This window comes from Centruroides sculpturatus, unplaced genomic scaffold (assembly GCF_000671375.1).
Source record: "Centruroides sculpturatus isolate CEXI.00-Female unplaced genomic scaffold, Cexi_2.0 scaffold855, whole genome shotgun sequence".
NCBI lineage: Eukaryota > Metazoa > Arthropoda > Arachnida > Scorpiones > Buthidae > Centruroides > Centruroides sculpturatus.
This window is the reverse complement of record NW_019385080.1, coordinates 304,392-324,448: the sequence shown is the minus strand read 5'-3', so window position 1 is coordinate 324,448 and position 20,057 is coordinate 304,392. Positions and strand designations below refer to the sequence as shown.

Here is a 20,057-nt window from a genome sequence, read left to right as displayed (position 1 = left end):
GTAAACCATTCGCAAGATTCAGCAGGCTTTCAGGGACGATCCTCGAAGCCAAAAAAAGCGCGGCAGGTCCGCAGCAATATCAAAGGTCATGTTGACAGTTTTTTCGACTCTCATGGGGTGGTGTGTCGTGAGTACGCACCACAAGGCCAAACCATCGCAAAGGAGTACTACCAGGAGGTCCTTTGTCGTCTTTCCGATGCTGTGTGACGCAAACGACTGGATCTGTGGTCAATCAAAAGTTGCCAGCTCCATCGTGATAACACATCTGCCCATTTTGCGCATCTGATTCAGGCTTTCGTTGCCAAACACAACACTTCTGTGGTTCGTCACGCTCCGTACTCTCCCCACATGGCTCCGTGTGACTTTTGGTTATTTTCCAAGCTAAAAATGCCGCTAAAAGGAACCTGATTTTAGTCGAGAGAAGACATCATGCAAAATCTGACGGACTGGCTGATGGCCATTCCAAAAGATGCGTTCCTGCAGTGTTTCCAGCAATGGCAGGAACGCTGGGAGAAGTGTATACATTACCAAGGAGACTACTTTGAAGGGGATTAGGGTTTTGTACNTATATATAGATTGAATTGAAATAGATATAAGTGAATTGATTATTATACAATCATAGTATACTTTAATAATAATATCTGCAAAAGTTTAAAATATTGAAGAAAAGCACAAATAAAATTAAAAAGTTTTGTTTTTCTATTCATTGTTTGTTTTCATAGTTCTGTAAACACCGAAAAATTTTTTATAATATTATGATGATCATGTATAAAGCAATATGACAGTAAAGAATTTTAAAGATATATTTTAAATATTTTTAAAATTCCTTAATAACAAAAAACATACATGAGAGTTAACTAGCTCATTTAAATTTAAAATTTTTTAAAGAGATTATTAAGGAGATAATTTTCTACCTTGCTTAAGGATATATTATTAGAAAGAAAGAAGTTTGAATTGTTTATCTTAAACTGAAGAAGCAATAAATTTTTGAAACAACAACTTTCTCAAATATGATATTTTGTTTGTGATTTTTCTCAAATGGCTTTAATCTTTTAAAATTAATTACTAAATTTTGGCTCTTCAATCATTACTAAATTTCACATTTCACTTTTAAACATAAATGGATTTAGATTTTATTTATTTATTTATATCTCAAATTTGTAAATGTGACAATGATAGATAAATTTAAATATAATTTTATTGTAAATTGCTTATAAGTAGTTTTCTCATTTATATAATGCATCTTGAAATCAAAGAAATAGAGTATTTGTTCTTAATTCATTTATTTGAAAAAATTTTATTAAAAATTTAATCAAATTGATAATTTGTGAGAACCCAGAAGGAAGTCAACATAGAGGTCCGAATGGAGACTATCAATCAAGAAATTAAAATCTCCTTTTACAACTTGAAAGGGAGAAATTAAAGATCTTGATTAAACAATGGAAGTTTTTTTTTTTTTTGAATTATTTAAAACAATAGAAAAGACTAAAGTTGAGGGAAACATGGCTGGAGAGGAATCATATGTAGTCGCAAAACTGACCCCTCCCGTGCCCTCCAATCGGTTTCGAATTGTCACCAGGTGACGAGTCGGGACCAATGAAAAGGCAGCTTTAAAAGAAAAACATATAAAACTGCGTGTTTCAAGGACAAGAAGTTCTTGGTTCATAGTGCACCCCTCCTGGATTTTGAGCTCCTGTCCTTCTTCAACGAAGACTTGTTTGACGTCCTAGGATTCATTTTCACTATCCCGTCTTGTCAAGATTTGCCCAGATACACCTGATCATCGGAAGTCATTTCGGCAAGTTGTGCAGTGCGCCCAGTGCCATTGCTCTCCACATCATCTGTGCCGAAAGAAACAAAACGATTTCCGGAACATTTGGACTTTTTGAACTGACTTGTTTCCCACCGTTGGATTATATTTCTCATTATATGAATAGTTATAAGGAAATTTATATATCTATTAAACAGTTTTAAATGGTAAACCTGTCTCCGTGAATCTTCCACACCCACATGACTGTATTGACCACTCGACTGTCATGACACTTTCCACCCAATCTCACAATTATATAGAAATGTTTTAGATTATTTTTATTGTTGATTGCTAGTTACTAGCATAAATATTTGAGATTAAACTTACATACATATACAAACTTTTAATAATCTCAACAGTGTTTAGCACTAATAATGAAACTTTTAATCCATTTGGTACAGTTAATTGTGTAAACTCATGATATGTTAGATTCATTTTAAACTTTCAAAAATTTACAATGCATTTTGTCATGTATTTTATTTATTTGTTATATTATCAAAATGAATATTAATGTGTAGTTCTGTTTCTAATTTTATTATAGTAAAAATAAAAATTTTATAAGTTTCTATTTTTATGAATAACTTAAATACATTTTTTTATAAAATATATCCAGTTTTTACTGTCTTGAGATTTATTCAATCATTCTTTTTTTACATTCTAAATTATTATAATCAATTTTGCTTTTGCTAATTACTTGTTTTATCCAGAAAACAGTTTGTCTGTTCTTTGTTCTTACTGGGTACACTTAACAAGATGTTTTTTATTTGGAATAATGTGCCATAAAATGCCATGCAAAGCATTTTTATCAGTGTATTGATTACACCATTGTTTTCTTTCTTATTTGCATTGTATTACTTATTTTTGCTAATAGTAATAACTTTCAAGATATGGTAAACTTATTAGGCTGTCAGAAAGTATTTCTTTTAAATTGAAAAAGTACAGAAATATAAATGATTTCATTAGTTAACAAAGATATAATTTCAACAAATTTTTCTTCCCAGCTTCATAAAGATATTAGGACAAATTCTTTTAATCTTAAAAATTAGTTGAGAATGACAAAAGAACATTTGATGATCTTTTAATTCTTTTTGCATTCAGGTTTGGTTCTTGCTTGGTAAAAGCCTAAAGGCAGGTTAATCATGTCAAGGTTATCAAAATACTTATTTGAAAATACATAAGTATATTTGTGAAGGATTGTTTTAATGTTTAGAATAGATTTCTTACATTCCTTTCTCTATTTTTAATACTTTTTTGTATTTTATTTTTTGCTCTACTTATTGAAGTTTATAAATTTATATAAATCCTCCAATTGGATTTTTTAAAGTATTCAATATAAAAAAATCCTATTTTGTTTTCTTACAATATTGTAAGTTTGATAAAATATATATATATATATATATATATTTATGCACACTTATGCTAGGAAAACAAATGTATGACAAATAATAACCAGTGTAAAAAAAAATTTATATGTTAAGAAACTTATATTATAGATATGATATTTAAGTTATAGCAGGACTTAGTTTTAATATCTAAGCACAATGGGAAGCCCATTTGGCATATTAAACAACTCACTACGCTGGATGCTAGTCTCTTATGTACTTTCATGTAGTATGAGACAAGCCTCACAAAGTTAACATATAGGTTGTCCATAACTTTTAATTACTATAATAACTGTATTAAATAAATAAATATATATATATATTTATTTATTTATTTAATACAGTTATTATAGTAATTAAAAGTTATGGACAACCTATATGTTAACTTTGTGAGGCTTGTCTCATACTACATGAAAGTACATAAGAGACTAGCATCCAGCGTAGTGAGTTGTTTAATATGCCAAATGGGCTTCCCATTGTGCTTAGATATTAAAACTAAGTCCTGCTATAACTTAAATATCATATCTATAATATAAGTTTCTTAACATATAATAACCAGTGTAAAAAAAAATTTATTTGTCATACATTTGTTTTCCTAGCATAAGTGTATATTAGATTATACTATTTTAAATGTTTTAAAATCCTAAAATTGACTGAACAATTTGATGGATGAATGAAACCCAGTAAGACAACAAACCTGTCATATAATAATTTTACAGCTATGATTTTATGTTAAAAAAATTCAGATTTTATTGGGATTATTGTAATTTTAAAAAACAGTTTCATAAAGCAGTGTTGTTAATAAATAAATACAAACTATAAAAATATTTATTATAATAGTTTGTATTTATTTATTAAATACAAACTATTTTATAAATATTTTTACTAAAATCATCTCTCTAATTCTTGCAACACTGTTTTTTTAGCAGAAGATGTAATGAATAGTGTTATGATATATTAACATATCAGTATTAATAGGGGTGTGTGTATATACATGCACACATAATAAAAAAATTGTTCAGTTAAGATGAAATGAAGCTTTGCACTACAATAATAAAAGTTTGTGTATCAATGTTAGGGTTTCTCATTTTCCGGGAAATTTGCCTCTAGCGGGATTATGGAAAAATCATTATTTTCCCCCGGATCCCGGGAAATTCTGGGATGAGATTAGTAAAATAGAATTTCATATGAATAAAAAATATCATACAGGAATATCTTAAATTTGAATAATTTAATTTATTTTCTAGTAAGTAACTAAAAGTGTAGGGCCAATCTCACCCATACCAATGCGTTAGGCTCAATTAATTTATGTTCTCCTATATTATAATATGAAAGTGAAATAAAGCATTTCATTGGGAGTTTTAATGAACATAATAATGATTACAAAAAAATACTATTTTATTTCTAAAGATGAAATAAAAAATATACTGTACTTATTCCATAAATTTAATGACAAAAAATACAATTATTTTGAATTGAACAAAAAATACTTCTCCAAAAAAATTATTTTTAGTTGAACATAAAAAATACTACTCAAAAAATTTATCAAAACAAAAATCTCTCTTCCCCCCCAAAAAAACATAAATTTTCATAATAAGACTTCAAAAAACAAAAATGATTGATACTTTGATCGCTTAATCTAGTCTCAATTTGGTCACAAAAAGACCTGCAGCTGAAAGCGCCAATGGTTTGATTTTATAAATTATACTAAATTAAATTGTTGTAAAATACAAGTAATTGACTAATATAGGAATTTCAAATAATCACTTACAGTTACAAATGATAGGATATAAATAGGAATGTAAGGTTTAACAAATTCCTTAATTTATAAATGCGAATTCGAAACTAAAGTGCGATGAGTGATATTTACTTTCAGCGAGTGCTCCGCTGTTCAATGATGCACAAACACAATACATAGATACTGTATTACATGAACTAACAAGTAGAGACTTGTAAAACATAGGTAATAATATGTAGCATAAAACCTCAAAATTTCTCTCTTAGGTGAGTCTTCAAGATGCAACTTTTCATATAATAAATGATAGAAAGAAAACCTGACATGATAAATTATTATTGAAATGTGAGATTTCCCGGAAAAATAAAATTTCCTGGAATTTTTCTCATATGGAATAAATGGCGGGAATCCCAGGAAAGAAACCCTAATCAATGTTTACTACTTCATAAGACTGAATGAATGAATGTTTTAAAGTGAAAAACAATATTCCTTTACATTTCTAAATTACTAATAAATAGGCATAATTTGATACTCTTGACTTTGTTAAATATTCAAAATTACATTGAAACCACAAACATTGACAATATTTTGCTGAAAATATAAAGAAAGTAAAAAAATCAAAAGATTTTCTGTTATTTAATTCTGATATTTAAGATATTTGTTAAATAAACAATGTAACAATAAGTAATGCTGTTTGTTGTAATTCACACTAAACATCAGGAGGTGTTTTTGACATTTTTTTTTTGCCTTTTTTTTCTTGTTTGCATCGTAGTGCTGTGTGTGTTTATGATGAAGGATGAATGGTAAGCATTTCTTTAGATGAAATGATACCATATTAGACATAGTAAATTGTGGTTTGTTGAAAACAACAGATATCTTTACATCAAACCATTTGAACATATTGTATGAAGATTATACAAAATTGAATACATTTGATGTTTTAAAATAAAATATTTAGTAGTTCAAAATAAAGTGCTTAAACAGTGAAATTAAAATTTGCTCATTTTCTCTATTCAAGATGTAAAAAAAGTATTGGATATGGCAAGAATTTATAAGACAATTACTAATTTTAACAACCTTTAAATTAAGTAGATTACCATTCTAATTGTTATTAGGCCAAGTCTCCATTAGCATAAAAATGAGTGTAAAAACTCTTGCTGTAATTATTTTTAATCATATGACAAGCAAGTTGAGCAATGTTCAATTTTCAACATGAATACATCCATAAAACTGTACCATCAACCAGTCAGAAGTCAGTGGACTTTCTACGTTGTCATGACATCAAGCAAAAATTGTGGGAAATGAGCACTTTCTATTCTCTCTTTCTTTCACCGTTTTGGTGCTTGTGAAGTTTTTGATTAGTCTTAACATTAGAATAGCTAATGCAAAAGGCCTAGGATAGACGTGCAAAGATTTATTGAAAACATCAGAAAATATCCTTGTATCTATGACAAGAGGCAGTGGATCAACACTGCAATCAAATCACAAATGCAAATAGGTCATGTGATTAAAAATAATTACAGCAGGGGTTTTTTTATGCTAGTGGAGTCTTTGCCATAGACTATTTATGTTTAAGAACTGTGTTAATGAGAGGGAACCATATATGTACAGAAAGGCAGTAGTACAGAATATAATTTTGAGAAAATTAGAAAGAAATCTAATATACCAGTTTTTCAGTCCTTTACATCTAGAGATTGGAAGCGAGTCTAAGACAAAACTTACTGAAAAATATTATTATAGAATATTGTGAAACATATTTATATTGGTATGTTTTTAAACTGTTGTTATTTAAGTATATTAAATTTCTTTTTATTATCTGAAGTTTATTTTTTATTATTTCTTAAGTCTATTTAATTTTATTATCTGCAACTGGGTATCATATTGTGGACCATTTTTGGAAAACCATGCATTGTACTATATTATAACAGAAACAAACTTTTAAGAAAAAGTAAAATGCAGAAGAGATTTAACCAAGTTTTATGCCCCCTTTTTTTTTTTTTTACTAAGATGGTGTTAGATGAAATTTGTCGCGAATGAGATGATGAATCTGAAGTTATTTATATTTTAGATCTCAATTAGATTTAAAAATATATTTTGTTAACTAAAACAATTTTAATTAAAATAGAAATATCTATATTGCCAATGATAACTGCAAATTAAAAACTATTTCCAAATTTATGATTTTTTTATGATATGTTTAAAGAGAGATTAAATTTTTTGATTTTTAAATATATATTAGTTTAATATGTTTAATTTTGTATGATATGTGAAAGGTCTGTTAGTTATTTAAGGTATCTTCATATTAAATATAAAGGCAAACATACTATATAAAATAAGATTTAAATAAATAACAAAGTATCATCAATATATATGGTTTCAACATAGTTTTTTGTTTTCATCTTATTAAATAACATGATGACTAGCCAAACAATTTGATGGGAAAGTCTAAACTATGAAACAATAGCAAAATTGACAACTTAAATCCTATTTTCCTATCATGGTAATGCATATTTTAAAAAAATTCAGTTTTTCATGCTAAATGTTATATACTGTTAGTATTTTAATGATGCATAAATTTTTCAACAGTAAAAAAGCTTTTGAAAACAGTATTTTCAAATAAACTTATATTTACTTTTTCTTAATTTTCTTGCAGTATATTAAAATAGTTGGCTCAAATAATTATATTTAAATGAATTTATAATATGCTAAATGAATAGTCTATCAGATTATAGCAAAAATGAAAAGAGCTTATCTCATCAAGATGAGAATGAACCAGACTCAAATTATTCAAATATAACTTTAATTAACATGGGGAATGCATTTCAGGTACACGCAGATCCCTCATCAGCCCACTGAAGATTAAACATATGGCAGTAAACACAATAAATATCTAACATATTGTAACAAACACTGTTCACAGACTGATATTATAAATAACACGGTGCACTGTGTATACAATTACATAAAATACTAAATTAAAAGTAATTAAAATCTTACAATAGTACAATCCATACAATCCACAAAGATAAAAACAATCAATAGTTGTAGTGCATGAGGAACTGACAAATATACTGTTTTCTTTAATTATATAAAACTTATTATACAAATTATACTGTTTTTTTTAAATATATAACTTACTATTGATGGAACCAATTTTATCATTAGTTACATTTATGATTTAATTATAATAAATTAAAAATCTGGGTGTCTTACTTTACTCAGTTTAATATTTCCTTTAGTTAGATTAATACATTAAATTAATTAAATATAAATAAATAAATAAAAAATATCTGTATATATTTATATACTCAATTTTTATTTAATAAGTTAAATAGTTATTGAAAAAGTATATATGTATATATATAGTTATCTTTATGTTGAAATAGGCAAATTTCAATTCATATTAACCTGTTATAGTATCAACATTAATACAAACTTGTCAAAAACAAATTATGTACTGTACATATTGATTTACCTGTCTACATTATGTTGCTTGAACTATATTACAATTTTACAATATTAATAGAACTTTAGATATTACAAGTGTAGATGTTACTACAACCTTAAGATCAATGTATTACATTTACATGAAGATGCTTAAGATCAAGATTATCTCATTGTTGCTGTAATCTGGTAGGCTGTTCATTTAATGTATATTTAACTTTGGACTATAAGCATACCTAATTAAATGTTTTTATAATATTATAAATTAACTAAAGTTTGGGGGGTTTTTTAACAATGATAAAATATCTCAGAATTGTTGCTTCTTGTTTTGGTTTTCATATTAATAATTAGTTAATAGACTAATTGATTTGTCTTTCTTTCAGACTTTATTTAATAAGATTGGTTTGATAAGTCTGGAAGAGTGTCAAATCAGTTATGATAACAATTATTAAAATGATAAAATATATTTTTCCAAGAATAGCTTATTAACTAAGTATTTTAGTTTGAAAAGTAAGTCTATATGCTAACTTCTAAATAAAAAGTTTTAATTCTGTATTTATCTAATAATTTTTGTTTTTAATTATTTCAGATATATATAATTACTGTATATATTAAAAAAAAAACATATATCAGAATAAAACCAGACAAAATTTATTTTTATCTGGAGGAAGAGAGGAAAGATTTTACTGTTTTGTTGCAGCATTTTGTATAAAATTACATTAAATCTGCCTAACCTGAAAAACTTGTACTTATATTATGAGATACATTTAAGTGTACAAAATTTCCTTCATTAAACAAATTAAATATTCAGTAAAAATGTTTAAAGCTTTAAAATAAAATTTTGACAGTTGTAAATTTCATTGTTTTGCAGTAATTTTATTAAATACTTATAGTTCACTTTTAATAATTGTGTTTGTTATAAATTTAACATTCAACAGATTAAAAGAAATATTAAACTTTGAAAAAATAAAATATTTACTTTGTAAGATGATCTGAATAGTAAATCCATTTTTGTCATAAGATTAAAAAGTAAAATAATAATTAACACTGATGATTTTTATAGAATTATTAATGTTACATTGTTGCATACTTATACAGTAATCAATTCCACATTTAAATTTGGAAAATTAAATGAAATATTTTAATAAAAACATGCTCTAATCTTACACATTCCAATTTTATTCTTCAGATAAGTGTAAACGAATCAGTTAATATGAATTATTAATCACTTATTTTGTAATTTATGAAATGTATATGTATTTAAGATATTTATGTAATATAGTGTTTATCTATTTTGAAATGTGCTAAATGCTAAAGAATTGTCATCAGAACTGTTTCTTTATTAAATTAATATTTTGAATTATACGATTTTTATGATCTTAAAATTTTTGTTTTTAATTCTGTTTCTTTTTATTCTGTTATTTAATAATCTATGTTCATCACCAAAAGTATTACATTATCATAACTTTAAAAAATAAAGAAGTCATAATTTTTAAACATTTAAATGGTGCACTAAACATTTTTGAGCAACTTTTTTATCATCAAATGTTAATATAGAAGAAACACTGATCTTAAGGAACTTTAAAAACTTCAGATTTCTCAATTTAAGAATGTTCCATGTTAGCATCTGATGCTGAGGAGAAACTCTTAAAAAAAAATATTTGTACTTAAAAAGTTCTATAATAAAATGTAGTTATGATGACACATTTGTGATGATAACCTATTTTCACAACTTCCTGTTACATAGGCCAACAATAACCTCAAATTGAAGCTAACAAGATTAATTTCAGAGCAGAGATGATCTATATGCTCAGAAAAACCTTTTTAAGCATTCAAACAAGAATTTGAATAAATGCTTACTTATAATGAAATTTCCTATAAGCAAAATAATAATACAGTAATAAACATATAAATTTTTCAAATTATATACATAAATATTATACATAAATGCTAATTACACATAAATGATTAATTAAATAAATAATTTAATCCTAACAATTATATTTTATTAAATTTTATTAATTTTACTTGATTAAAATGAATTTTAATTTCAAATTATTTGATAAAGTTGTTATTGTCAATATAAATTACTTTCAATATAATCAGTTTCAACTCAAATTGTGATTCTCAATTTTCAAAAAAGTAAAAGATTGCTAATAAAGACAAAATGAATGTCAGAAAATAAATCAATAAAGTTTTCCTCTGGTACAATTTAGGCTTTAGATTGATGAATCAAAGATGATATTTCTTTATTTGTAATATCAGAACTACATGTAAAGTTGTACTTTCATTTCTTATTGATTCTAAAAAACAGGAAATTCTGTTGTGTTGTAGTAATATAAAATCACTCCCTTATTCAGTAAAATTCTTTATATAACATTTAAGTAGTTATTTAGATTGAATTTATTTATTAAAAAAAAAGTGTTAAAAACAAAAATTATTATAAATATATTTGTAAAATGTTTTAAAAAAGACTCAACTGATTTACATGTATTTCTGTAATTCTTGCATTATCTTCCATTTGAACCAGGGATGGGGAGTTAGTGGAAAAATACACTACTCACAACTTGGTATTTTTTTTTAAAATCGACTTCCAACTCTAACTCTCCATCCCTGGTTTGAACTATGAGAACTACACCAATTTAAACAGGATTAATTTTTCTTCAAAATGTTTTCAGCCTCCTTCATAGACAAGTAGCTAGACTGACTATAGTAGAGTGCTTCTAATAAATTGTGGTAGGGCCTTACTAGGGACCTCTAGGTCGCTGTCATACAACACACCAGAGAAAGTCTCCTGGAAAATTTTTGAAATATTAATAGTATTGAATAATGTACAGTGTGTACAAAATGATATAAAAATGTTCAAAATTAAACATTATCTAATATATATATTTAAAAGTTCACATTATGGACAGGGATGCTTGGTCCATAAGACTATGGACCTGTCATCATAGACCATCTTCAAGATTCTTTATTTCTCAGAACAAATTCAAAATAGCAAGTGTAGTGTTTGAAATTGATGTGCAAAATAATGAAATTATTTTGCTAAATTGGCATGGTTTATATAGGATATACATTCTGCTGTCATAATAATGTATCTTCCCTTTGAAAGTGTGAGAATATTTTTTAACAATGCCTAGCAAATTTTATTATACTGTAGGCCTTATACATTATATATATATATAAAATCACTTTCTAATCTACAAGAACATTTCTCATGTTTTACCAAAGGTGTCATTATAAATAAATTAAAATGATATGATTATTAATATCATAAATATTAATAATCATTTTTAATATTTATGATATTAAAATGTTTCAAATAATTTAGAATGATTATTTAATGTTGTTTAATCAAGTTTGCATAATTCTGTAGTCAATTGTTGTTTATTATTTAATGATTTTATGACAATGGAAATCCCTGATATCAGTTACTGGTATTGAACTATGTATTACATAAAATACAATACATAGAAACACCACTTTACCTTTCCAGATAAATATTTTCAGGTATTTTATTTCAAGGTTATTTGGATAATGGTTGTGAATATTTAAAAAAAGGAAAGAAAAACAGCTTAAACTATTCAAATGAAATACGTAACCTTATACTCAGAGATACATTTAAGTGTACAAAATTTCCTTCATTAAACAAATTAAATATTCAGTAAAAATGTTTAAAGCTTTAAAATAAAATTTTGACAGTTGTAAATTTCATTGTTTTGCAGTAATTTTATTAAATACTTATAGTTCACTTTTAATAATTGTGTTTGTTATAAATTTAACATTCAACAGATTAAAAGAAATATTAAACTTTGAAAAAATAAAATATTTACTTTGTAAGATGATCTGAATAGTAAATCCATTTTTGTCATAAGATTAAAAAGTAAAATAATAATTAACACTGATGATTTTTATAGAATTATTAATGTTACATTGTTGCATACTTATACAGTAATCAATTCCACATTTAAATTTGGAAAATTAAATGAAATATTTTAATAAAAACATGCTCTAATCTTACACATTCCAATTTTATTCTTCAGATAAGTGTAAACGAATCAGTTAATATGAATTATTAATCACTTATTTTGTAATTTATGAAATGTATATGTATTTAAGATATTTATGTAATATAGTGTTTATCTATTTTGAAATGTGCTAAATGCTAAAGAATTGTCATCAGAACTGTTTCTTTATTAAATTAATATTTTGAATTATACGATTTTTATGATCTTAAAATTTTTGTTTTTAATTCTGTTTCTTTTTATTCTGTTATTTAATAATCTCTGTTCATCACCAAAAGTATTACATTATCATAACTTTAAAAAATAAAGAAGTCATAATTTTTAAACATTTAAATGGTGCACTAAACATTTTTGAGCAACTTTTTTATCATCAAATGTTAATATAGAAGAAACACTGATCTTAAGGAACTTTAAAAACTTCAGATTTCTCAATTTAAGAATGTTCCATGTTAGCATCTGATGCTGAGGAGAAACTCTTAAAAAAAAAATATTTGTACTTAAAAAGTTCTATAATAAAATGTAGTTATGATGACACATTTGTGATGATAACCTATTTTCACAACTTCCTGTTACATAGGCCAACAATAACCTCAAATTGAAGCTAACAAGATTAATTTCAGAGCAGAGATGATCTATATGTTCAGAAAAAACGTTTTTAAGCATTCAAACAAGAATTTGAATAAATGCTTACTTATAATGAAATTTCCTATAAGCAAAATAATAATACAGTAATAAACATATAAATTTTTCAAATTATATACATAAATATTATACATAAATGCTAATTACACATAAATGATTAATTAAATAAATAATTTAATCCTAACAATTATATTTTATTAAATTTTATTAATTTTACTTGATTAAAATGAATTTTAATTTCAAATTATTTGATAAAGTTGTTATTGTCAATATAAATTACTTTCAATATAATCAGTTTCAACTCAAATTGTGATTCTCAATTTTCAAAAAAGTAAAAGATTGCTAATAAAGACAAAATGAATGTCAGAAAATAAATCAATAAAGTTTTCCTCTGGTACAATTTAGGCTTTAGATTGATGAATCAAAGATGATATTTCTTTATTTGTAATATCAGAACTACATGTAAAGTTGTACTTTCATTTCTTATTGATTCTAAAAAACAGGAAATTCTGTTGTGTTGTAGTAATATAAAATCACTCCCTTATTCAGTAAAATTCTTTATATAACATTTAACTAGTTATTTAGATTGAATTTATTTATTAAAAAAAAAGTGTTAAAAACAAAAATTATTATAAATATATTTGTAAAATGTTTTAAAAAAGACTCAACTGATTTACATGTATTTCTGTAATTCTTGCATTATCTTCCATTTGAACCAGGGATGGGGAGTTAGTGGAAAAATACACTACTCACAACTTGGTATTTTTTTTTAAAATCGACTTCCAACTCTAACTCTCCATCCCTGGTTTGAACTATGAGAACTACACCAATTTAAACAGGATTAATTTTTCTTCAAAATGTTTTCAGCCTCCTTCATAGACAAGTAGCTAGACTGACTATAGTAGAGTGCTTCTAATAAATTGTGGTAGGGCCTTACTAGGGACCTCTAGGTCGCTGTCATACAACACACCAGAGAAAGTCTCCTGGAAAATTTTTGAAATATTAATAGTATTGAATAATGTACAGTGTGTACAAAATGATATAAAAATGTTCAAAATTAAACATTATCTAATACAGGCAGGGGTGTCCAACCTTTTTGTTTCTCTGGGCCGCATTGGAAGAAGTCAAGGAGATTTGGGCCACAAGTTTATATAATATATACTTGTGGCCCAATATACNCTATATGTTAACTTTGTGAGGCTTGTCTCATACTACATGAAAGTACATAAGAGACTAGCATCCAGCGTAGTGAGTTGTTTAATATGCCAAATGGGCTTCCCATTGTGCTTAGATATTAAAACTAAGTCCTGCTATAACTTAAATATCATATCTATAATATAAGTTTCTTAACATATAATAACCAGTGTAAAAAAAAATTTATTTGTCATACATTTGTTTTCCTAGCATAAGTGTATATTAGATTATACTATTTTAAATGTTTTAAAATCCTAAAATTGACTGAACAATTTGATGGATGAATGAAACCCAGTAAGACAACAAACCTGTCATATAATAATTTTACAGCTATGATTTTATGTTAAAAAAATTCAGATTTTATTGGGATTATTGTAATTTTAAAAAACAGTTTCATAAAGCAGTGTTGTTAATAAATAAATACAAACTATAAAAATATTTATTATAATAGTTTGTATTTATTTATTAAATACAAACTATTTTATAAATATTTTTACTAAAATCATCTCTCTAATTCTTGCAACACTGTTTTTTTAGCAGAAGATGTAATGAATAGTGTTATGATATATTAACATATCAGTATTAATAGGGGTGTGTGTATATACATGCACACATAATAAAAAAATTGTTCAGTTAAGATGAAATGAAGCTTTGCACTACAATAATAAAAGTTTGTGTATCAATGTTAGGGTTTCTCATTTTCCGGGAAATTTGCCTCTAGCGGGATTATGGAAAAATCATTATTTTCCCCCGGATCCCGGGAAATTCTGGGATGAGATTAGTAAAATAGAATTTCATATGAATAAAAAATATCATACAGGAATATCTTAAATTTGAATAATTTAATTTATTTTCTAGTAAGTAACTAAAAGTGTAGGGCCAATCTCACCCATACCAATGCGTTAGGCTCAATTAATTTATGTTCTCCTATATTATAATATGAAAGTGAAATAAAGCATTTCATTGGGAGTTTTAATGAACATAATAATGATTACAAAAAAATACTATTTTATTTCTAAAGATGAAATAAAAAATATACTGTACTTATTCCATAAATTTAATGACAAAAAATACAATTATTTTGAATTGAACAAAAAATACTTCTCCAAAAACAATTATTTTGAATTGAACAAAAAATACTTCTCCAAAAAAAATTATTTTTAGTTGAACATAAAAAATACTACTCAAAAAATTTATCAAAACAAAAATCTCTCTTCCCCCCCAAAAAAACATAAATTTTCATAATAAGACTTCAAAAAACAAAAATGATTGATACTTTGATCGCTTAATCTAGTCTCAATTTGGTCACAAAAAGACCTGCAGCTGAAAGCGCCAATGGTTTGATTTTATAAATTATACTAAATTAAATTGTTGTAAAATACAAGTAATTGACTAATATAGGAATTTCAAATAATCACTTACAGTTACAAATGATAGGATATAAATAGGAATGTAAGGTTTAACAAATTCCTTAATTTATAAATGCGAATTCGAAACTAAAGTGCGATGAGTGATATTTACTTTCAGCGAGTGCTCCGCTGTTCAATGATGCACAAACACAATACATAGATACTGTATTACATGAACTAACAAGTAGAGACTTGTAAAACATAGGTAATAATATGTAGCATAAAACCTCAAAATTTCTCTCTTAGGTGAGTCTTCAAGATGCAACTTTTCATATAATAAATGATAGAAAGAAAACCTGACATGATAAATTATTATTGAAATGTGAGATTTCCCGGAAAAATAAAATTTCCTGGAATTTTTCTCATATGGAATAAATGGCGGGAATCCCAGGAAAGAAACCCTAATCAATGTTTACTACTTCATAAGACTGAATGAATGAATGTTTTAAAGTGAAAAACAATATTCCTTTACATTTCTAAATTACTAATAAATAGGCATAATTTGATACTCTTGACTTTGTTAAATATTCAAAATTACATTGAAACCACAAACATTGACAATATTTTGCTGAAAATATAAAGAAAGTAAAAAAATCAAAAGATTTTCTGTTATTTAATTCTGATATTTAAGATATTTGTTAAATAAACAATGTAACAATAAGTAATGCTGTTTGTTGTAATTCACACTAAACATCAGGAGGTGTTTTTGACATTTTTTTTTTGCCTTTTTTTTCTTGTTTGCATCGTAGTGCTGTGTGTGTTTATGATGAAGGATGAATGGTAAGCATTTCTTTAGATGAAATGATACCATATTAGACATAGTAAATTGTGGTTTGTTGAAAACAACAGATATCTTTACATCAAACCATTTGAACATATTGTATGAAGATTATACAAAATTGAATACATTTGATGTTTTAAAATAAAATATTTAGTAGTTCAAAATAAAGTGCTTAAACAGTGAAATTAAAATTTGCTCATTTTCTCTATTCAAGATGTAAAAAAAGTATTGGATATGGCAAGAATTTATAAGACAATTACTAATTTTAACAACCTTTAAATTAAGTAGATTACCATTCTAATTGTTATTAGGCCAAGTCTCCATTAGCATAAAAATGAGTGTAAAAACTCTTGCTGTAATTATTTTTAATCATATGACAAGCAAGTTGAGCAATGTTCAATTTTCAACATGAATACATCCATAAAACTGTACCATCAACCAGTCAGAAGTCAGTGGACTTTCTACGTTGTCATGACATCAAGCAAAAATTGTGGGAAATGAGCACTTTCTATTCTCTCTTTCTTTCACCGTTTTGGTGCTTGTGAAGTTTTTGATTAGTCTTAACATTAGAATAGCTAATGCAAAAGGCCTAGGATAGACGTGCAAAGATTTATTGAAAACATCAGAAAATATCCTTGTATCTATGACAAGAGGCAGTGGATCAACACTGCAATCAAATCACAAATGCAAATAGGTCATGTGATTAAAAATAATTACAGCAGGGGTTTTTTTATGCTAGTGGAGTCTTTGCCATAGACTATTTATGTTTAAGAACTGTGTTAATGAGAGGGAACCATATATGTACAGAAAGGCAGTAGTACAGAATATAATTTTGAGAAAATTAGAAAGAAATCTAATATACCAGTTTTTCAGTCCTTTACATCTAGAGATTGGAAGCGAGTCTAAGACAAAACTTACTGAAAAATATTATTATAGAATATTGTGAAACATATTTATATTGGTATGTTTTTAAACTGTTGTTATTTAAGTATATTAAATTTCTTTTTATTATCTGAAGTTTATTTTTTATTATTTCTTAAGTCTATTTAATTTTATTATCTGCAACTGGGTATCATATTGTGGACCATTTTTGGAAAACCATGCATTGTACTATATTATAACAGAAACAAACTTTTAAGAAAAAGTAAAATGCAGAAGAGATTTAACCAAGTTTTATGCCCCCTTTTTTTTTTTTTTACTAAGATGGTGTTAGATGAAATTTGTCGCGAATGAGATGATGAATCTGAAGTTATTTATATTTTAGATCTCAATTAGATTTAAAAATATATTTTGTTAACTAAAACAATTTTAATTAAAATAGAAATATCTATATTGCCAATGATAACTGCAAATTAAAAACTATTTCCAAATTTATGATTTTTTTATGATATGTTTAAAGAGAGATTAAATTTTTTGATTTTTAAATATATATTAGTTTAATATGTTTAATTTTGTATGATATGTGAAAGGTCTGTTAGTTATTTAAGGTATCTTCATATTAAATATAAAGGCAAACATACTATATAAAATAAGATTTAAATAAATAACAAAGTATCATCAATATATATGGTTTCAACATAGTTTTTTGTTTTCATCTTATTAAATAACATGATGACTAGCCAAACAATTTGATGGGAAAGTCTAAACTATGAAACAATAGCAAAATTGACAACTTAAATCCTATTTTCCTATCATGGTAATGCATATTTTAAAAAAATTCAGTTTTTCATGCTAAATGTTATATACTGTTAGTATTTTAATGATGCATAAATTTTTCAACAGTAAAAAAGCTTTTGAAAACAGTATTTTCAAATAAACTTATATTTACTTTTTCTTAATTTTCTTGCAGTATATTAAAATAGTTGGCTCAAATAATTATATTTAAATGAATTTATAATATGCTAAATGAATAGTCTATCAGATTATAGCAAAAATGAAAAGAGCTTATCTCATCAAGATGAGAATGAACCAGACTCAAATTATTCAAATATAACTTTAATTAACATGGGGAATGCATTTCAGGTACACGCAGATCCCTCATCAGCCCACTGAAGATTAAACATATGGCAGTAAACACAATAAATATCTAACATATTGTAACAAACACTGTTCACAGACTGATATTATAAATAACACGGTGCACTGTGTATACAATTACATAAAATACTAAATTAAAAGTAATTAAAATCTTACAATAGTACAATCCATACAATCCACAAAGATAAAAACAATCAATAGTTGTAGTGCATGAGGAACTGACAAATATACTGTTTTCTTTAATTATATAAAACTTATTATACAAATTATACTGTTTTTTTTAAATATATAACTTACTATTGATGGAACCAATTTTATCATTAGTTACATTTATGATTTAATTATAATAAATTAAAAATCTGGGTGTCTTACTTTACTCAGTTTAATATTTCCTTTAGTTAGATTAATACATTAAATTAATTAAATATAAATAAATAAATAAAAAATATCTGTATATATTTATATACTCAATTTTTATTTAATAAGTTAAATAGTTATTGAAAAAGTATATATGTATATATATAGTTATCTTTATGTTGAAATAGGCAAATTTCAATTCATATTAACCTGTTATAGTATCAACATTAATACAAACTTGTCAAAAACAAATTATGTACTGTACATATTGATTTACCTGTCTACATTATGTTGCTTGAACTATATTACAATTTTACAATATTAATAGAACTTTAGATATTACAAGTGTAGATGTTACTACAACCTTAAGATCAATGTATTACATTTACATGAAGATGCTTAAGATCAAGATTATCTCATTGTTGCTGTAATCTGGTAGGCTGTTCATTTAATGTATATTTAACTTTGGACTATAAGCATACCTAATTAAATGTTTTTATAATATTATAAATTAACTAAAGTTTGGGGGGTTTTTTAACAATGATAAAATATCTCAGAATTGTTGCTTCTTGTTTTGGTTTTCATATTAATAATTAGTTAATAGACTAATTGATTTGTCTTTCTTTCAGACTTTATTTAATAAGATTGGTTTGATAAGTCTGGAAGAGTGTCAAATCAGTTATGATAACAATTATTAAAATGATAAAATATATTTTTCCAAGAATAGCTTATTAACTAAGTATTTTAGTTTGAAAAGTAAGTCTATATGCTAACTTCTAAATAAAAAGTTTTAAATCAGCTTTTATCTACTGATGGATAGGTTATACTTTTCAGCAAAGTTTTTGGAAACTTTTACATATGTAACAGAAAGTTAAAAACATAAAATGAGATATACAATTATTTCTGAAGAGTATACAATATTCCTTTTGCAATATTAATGAAGCATGCAGTGCCTTAATGTTGTAAATGCCAAAAAACAAACTTTTCTGGAGAGATGATAAAATATTTTTTTAGTGAATGAACTCCTTCAAGTCTTGAAGGAATTTGTTTCAATTTTACAATAAAATGGTAAGTTACAAATTCTCTGGAATAACAAAATGATGTAAACATAAGCTGTAACATTTTAAATGCCAAAAGTTATGTGACTTACACTTTGGCACTTATGGCTTTCATGTAAATTCAACTTAAAAATACAGCACCATTATTGCCACATTTTTTTTTTGCAGCAGAAAACATTGTGT

The 20,057-nt window shown here is 25.6% G+C and overlaps 1 protein-coding gene across 1 annotated transcript in view; it reads left to right on the top strand.

The window, feature by feature from the left end:
- The window catches only part of LOC111634364 (mitochondrial fission 1 protein-like), a 27,166-nt gene extending 18,172 nt beyond the window's left edge, over positions 1 to 8,994 (top strand). Inside the window, exon 7 of the mRNA XM_023379123.1 lies at positions 8,961 to 8,994. The gene's annotated coding sequence lies outside the window, so the exon portion shown is untranslated. The remainder of the gene's footprint in view (positions 1 to 8,960) is intronic.
- Positions 8,995 to 20,057: the final 11,063 nt, after the last annotated feature.